The sequence below is a fragment of the Nilaparvata lugens genome, chromosome 9, assembly GCF_014356525.2.
Source record: "Nilaparvata lugens isolate BPH chromosome 9, ASM1435652v1, whole genome shotgun sequence".
NCBI classification, from domain to species: Eukaryota; Metazoa; Arthropoda; class Insecta; order Hemiptera; family Delphacidae; genus Nilaparvata; species Nilaparvata lugens.
Window position 1 is genome coordinate 27181246 of NC_052512.1, and position 6556 is coordinate 27187801.

The window sequence follows — 6556 nt, forward strand, 5'->3', positions numbered from 1 at the left end:
AGGGTACAATTATTTAATTCTCTTTGAAATTGTGTATTATTTCACTATTCCAAGTTTTCCTTTCATTGTTATAGGAGCTTCAATGTAGGGGGTGAAATTTTCATTGCTGCAACAATAAGTGTCAACTCAGCAGTTCCACACCTTCAACAGAAAGATAAAGATGCGCACTTTTGCTATGTTCACCTACTAACCAGTCCAAATCAAGCTGCAAAGTCAGAAATTGTGTCACACAATTACCCCCTTCAAATGTCATTGTCAAACTATCAATTATTGTTGCAGCAATGGAAATTTCACCCCCTACATTGAAGCTCCTATAACAATGAAAGGAAAATTTGGAATAGTTAAATAATACACAATTTCAAAGAGAATTTAATGCTCTAAAAACCTACGATAAGCATCAATTTTATGATGCATTGTTGAAGTGTTTTTAGCCCTGAAAGAGCAAAACATTGGATAAAAACCTGTTATTTTAATAATTACACACCTTCAATAGCGAATATCTCGTGAACTGTTTGGAATATCACAAAATTCCACTGAACAAAACGTGTAGAGAATTTATCAAGCTTCATTTTTGAATAGTTAGTTATCAGTTATGTCTGTTGAACGCATTGTTCTCAAAATAAGAGCGTGGAAACAAAACGCTGAATAATGCAACTTTTAAACCACCCTCATCCCCTTAGCACAGTTAGTTTCAACAAAAACTAACTAGTTTAAACAAAAAAAAAACTTGAATAGTTTCAACAAAGCTGCAAAGTCAAATTCTGTTTGAAACATTCCCCCAAATTCCAAATTCCTTTGTCAATTGATCTATTGTTGCAAAAATGAAGATTTCACACTCAACACTAAATCTGCTGCAAAAGGAGTATGGAATTCCTAAAATTGTGAAATTATACATCAAATTGGAGAATATTCAATGCTCTATAAGCTCATAATCAGATTGGATTTTTCCTATCGATTTTTAAAAAGTCATAAGAGCAAAAATAGAAAAAAATTGTGTATTATACAAATATTGTAGGAAATTATGTAAGCTTCAATTTGTTATATGCCAGTTAAGTCCTTAAGAAACATAGTTTTTTAGTTTTATGCGATAAATCAAAAATGGTACTTTTAAACCACCCCCACCCCCTTAGCACAGGGGGTAGGGGTGGGGACTTTTGATATGTTTACCTCCTTACTACCCTAAACAGAACTGGGGGGTCAAAAATTGTCTTGCAACATTTTCCTCTATACCCGTTTTTGAGCATTCATTGCCTGGACTACTAGGCCACCGCTCCCCTTCACTACTAGGCCAGTCAAATGGTCGTTTTTAAGGAAATAGCCCCGAAATAATTTTCTCGTCGGTTTTATAAATATTTTAGAGCGCTGAAATTTGCTGCGACATGCCAGAGGGAGACTTCACACCCTTAAATCCCACAAATTTTGGCACTTTATTCTTGTAATCAAGAAGGTGAGAAGAAAAGAAAAACTATTGCTTTCGGTTGTTATTTAACATCAAGAATTATTTATTTAATACGAATAATCCAATATGAAATGATGCGAAACAGAAAACAAATGCAATTGAGATAAAAGGAAAGATTACAACTATAGGTAATCAACAATCAAAATTTCTGATTATAATAATCAGATAATAATTCAAGGGCTACTCGCTTAGCTGATCTGTGGTCGTTCAGTTTAAAAAAAATCATTATTTAGAATTATGGGTCTGAAAAAAAAATGTTCAAATTAACTATTATCTTACTTTACCTTGATTTGTCCCTTGGCCTGATCTTCAAGGTCCGGTTAAACAACTCCCGACTTTAAATAAAAAAATATTAAAAAAAAAACTTCTGCCAGCTGATGAATCAAAACACCAGCTTTCCCTACAAGATTCAAATCCCAAAAACACAATAATTATGCAGGTTTAAACTGCCCGTACTGTGACAGCATATAATTGAATTCTCAAGACAGAATCCTTCAGGTAACCAATGCCTTAACTCAACAACTAACTTCACAAACGGTTCAAAGAATACGGGCCTCGAAAGAAAAATTCAAAATCTATTTATGTGAAAAAAACATGCAGCCTTGATTCACAGAACAAAAGTCGACTCACTCTTGTTTGTATAGCATGGAGCTAAAAATCATAATATTGCCTTCACGAAACGTGATAAAACACACGTTTCATCTTTGTACATTGGAGATCTTCTCGCTTCATCAATTACATTTAATAATTAAATCCGCGACCAGATTTCCAATTCACAAAATAATATTTCAATACAATTGAATGGGTTTTGATGTAATGTATGACATTCTCCAATTTTTCCATCGAAAATACACTCAAGTAGAAATTTTTCATTTAAAAAAATAAAATTTCACTTATTAAAGGCTATATGAACCAACTTGAAGAGCTGAGAAGAATAAGCCGTGATACTAAAGATTCGATCAGTGTCAAGATTTTGACGCGTATTTTTAAAATTTTGACGCTTGAGGTATTCTTATAAGCGTCTACCCTCTGGGAAATTCTGAAACATCCAACGAGAGATTCTGTAAGAACATTATCTTTTTAAAATGTATGAATTCATTTACAATACCAGACACCAAAATAACATTGGCATTGTGCAGCCACGCCTGCTAAATAATTGTACCAGAACTAACAGCCACTATCTATGTCACATTCTGTACAGGAATATCCCAAACCATCTGAAGCAAATGGAAAATGTTGTCAGCATTAGCACCTTTAAATGCTACCTTAAAAGGTGACTTTTTAAAATTGTTAGGGACGCCGCATCGCGGCTCATCCAACATCCAATCCGCCTATATCCATTGAACATCACCCCTGGTTGAGAGTGTTCGTCTGGATATGCAGGACTCTGTATGTATCTTAAAATTATTCAGTTCGTACTACATTTTTTTTCCTTTTTCAATACCATATATAATTATACAGGGTGTCCCAGATAAGGTGTAAACCCCGGCTACCATAGATTCTACATGCAATTTGCAACAAAAAATGTTCAGTAAAATTTTCTCCTATCGACCTTCGTTTTCGAGATATATCGATTTTTCAATATTTTTAAAGTAGGCGTACTTCCAGTCATTAAATCGTCAATATCTCAAGAACCATTGGTCTTAAGTGAATTTTGAGGACATCGTTGAAAAGAGGACAAAATTTCACATTGATTTGATGTATAAAACATGCCAAAGTCGATTATAGAGAAGTATTTTTTAGCGGTCAAAGTTGAAAAAGAGTGATTTTTGAAGTTTTTTTGAAAACTTCAGACACATTTTTCTCGATTTCTTTTCCAGGGTACGAAATAATTTTTATAGCGCAAAAACTTCCTTTTTTATTATCTTTCGAATGAGACCAAATACAGGTGTCTAGCTCAAATCCTCGAATCAGAATTTCAGTTTAAATTCGATTTTTTAATTAAAAACGTGACTTATCTTGTTTGAGTGTGAATAATTGTCTACAATTTGATAGCTTTGTGTCGAGTGATTGAGGGCGTAAAAATACTTTTTCCATAGGAAATTTGGCTGAGAAATTCAATGAAACTGGTTAGAAGTTCGTATCTGCAATTGTTATTGAGATACAAGTTGAAAAAAGTTCAAAGTCAAGTTAAAATCTAAACTTTTCAAACAGTTTTTTCTTGATTTTTTTTCACGGTAACAATATTTTTGCAATAATGAAAAAACTTTGCCATTTTATAAACTATCGAATGAGTATAAATTTTCCAGAAAAATTTCAAAACTAGAGTGTTAAAAAATGAAAATTTTCAAGAAGAGCACCCTAAAGACATATTTTCGTTGTTTTAAATTCATACCATTGAGATTCAAGTGAGTGAGAAGAAAAAAATCAATCTGTTCATTAATCTGCTGCTCTGATAGAATAAAACGTTTTTCTAATGCTCACCCAACAATAGAGACAATTCTCGCAGTCATTGTATGAAAAGTAACGTGCTTACAGTCGGTCGATAATGATGTCTTTCTTTCAATAGTCCAGTTTCCCAATTAGCATTCGATGACGTCAGAACGAGCCCAACAAAGTCAGACGGGCAAGTGGGAGTATCTTGAAACGTAGTAGAAGGTGCAGAGAGAATAATGGAGGATATTTTGAATTTCGTTGAATAAAGTATATCAATTTTATTCAATCAATGGACAATGATTATTCATATGGACTATATCCACAATACTTCCAATTGATGTTGATTCATGATAATTTTAGAATAAAAATTTTAAAAAATTAACTAATTTATTTTTGACCTTCTAATATTCAATGTAGGCCTATGTTTAGGCTGGGACAGATAATAAGAGTTATTGAGAGCACAAAACAGGTAGGCCTATCATTAGGCCACAGAGATACTACATGACATGATAATTATTATACTCAGGTACTTTTTATGGAAAATAAATGGATTTGATTTGATGCATTATACAGTAGCCTCTCTCTTATCCGGACTCATCGGGACTGAGGCCAGTCCGGATAACGTTTTTTCCGGTTAAACCGACGTTCCCTAAAAGTCGTTAAATTGGTACGCATATTTGTAGTTTATAAGCCAATAATGACTTTTACGTAAAAATAATAAAACTAGACGCTTTATTATGATATCTGTGAACACAAAACACAAGAAAATAGTCTTTCCCACGAGAAAAGTTGTAACAGCAGTTTCCATTTCCTGCCAATCCAGTCCGGTTGAACCGATGTGCTGATAATTATTTTCCGGTTAAAGAGATGTCACTTCCGTGGAGTGTAGTCCGGTTGAACCGATGTCCGGTTAAAAGGTGTCCGGTTAAGAGAGGCTACTGTAGTGGATAGAAATATTCATTAGAGGATGAACTTTGTCACAGACTTAACACATATTTTACCTAGGAATCACCAAGAAAGCTGTTTCTGAGGTCCTCTTCTTGAAAATTTTCATTTTTTAACACTCTAGTTTGAAATTTTCCAGGAAAATTTATACTCATTCGATAGTTTATAAAATGGCAAAGCTTTTTCATTATTGAAAAAATAATATTGTTACTGTGAAAAAAAATCAAGAAAAATCTGGTGTGGTACACTCACACAACTTTCCTTGCTCATTGAACTAACTATAAGCCTCATTCTTAAACGAGAATGATTTAGGGGAATAACATAATGACGATTGGCGGCAACATATTTGAAACTACGATCAGACTTCTGTTTGTATATGTGTATAGTTGTTTTCAGAGTACTTTCTCCTTTGTGTAAATTGTGAAATTCGATATTTTTTAAAAGTCGTCAAAACAGCTGTTCTACAGATGAAATATCTCGATGTGTTCTTTTTATGAACTGCTCTACCTACCTACCTCATGCACGAGAAAGAGGCTACAAAGTCCATTTCTCAAGAATGGGGTGGACCCCTCATTAGTTTCTCAGAAAGGAGACTCATTCCAGTTAATAAAGCCGATAAATAACTATACAGGGTATGAATTTGAAAAAAATCGGTCAAGTCATTTTTGAGAAAATCGTGAAACACATGTATTTTAGTGATTATCCGCCATTTTTTTCAATAATATTACGGAGCTCCTGGAATTTTTCCAGAAATAAGACTCATGTCAGTTGATAGGGCTTATGAATAGCTATCCATGGTATAAATTGAAGAAAATCGTTGGAGCCGTTTTCGAGAAAACCGTGAAAAACATGGTTTTTTAGTGATTATCCGTCATTTTTCTCAATAATATTACGGAGCTCCTGAAATTTTCTCAGAAATGGGACTCATGTCAGTTGATAGGGCTTATAAATAGCTATCCATGGTATAAATTGAAGAAAATCGTTACAGCCATTTTTGAGAAAAACGTGAAAAACATGGTTTTCTAGTAATTATCCGCCATTTTTTCCGCCATCTTGGATTGCATTTTATTGAATTTCTTATTGTCGGGTCCTCATGGTATAAGGACCTTGAGTTTAAAATTTCAAGTCAATCGATTAATTAGGAAGGAGTTATTGTGTTCACAGACATACACACACACACATACACACACACAGACCAATACCAAAAATCATGTTTTGGACTCAGGGGACCTTGAAACGATTGCATGTAGAATCTATGGTAGCCGGGGTTTACACCTTATCTGGGACACCCTGTATATTAAACTACAGAAATTTGGGTTCAACAACATTAAGTGCTCTCCGCATCCTCTAAAGATGCTTTTTTATTTATTTAATCTACTATACTTATTCTATTGTTTTTTGTTGTTTTTTTATTGTAAATCTTCAACTGTCAGTTGTTATAATGCAGTTCACGGTGCTCATTCCCCACACCCAGACTTGTTGTCTTTGTGGGGGATATTCACTATTTATATAATGTTTCTGCTGCTGTGTTACTTTTTTTGTGAATAAAGATCATTTGAATTTGAATATTGAAATAAAATTAGCCATACAGCCCCGTGCTGCAAACTGAGGTTTGCACAAACTGTAGGCTATATAGGCCTAATATATAAAACTGCAAGTTTACAACGTCACTTAGGCCCAAATTCAATTTGTTTAGAATCAGAATCCGTTTCAAGACAATGAGCCACATCTTCAGCACATCTTACTCTCATTCTCCCTTTATAGTCACTGATAGAC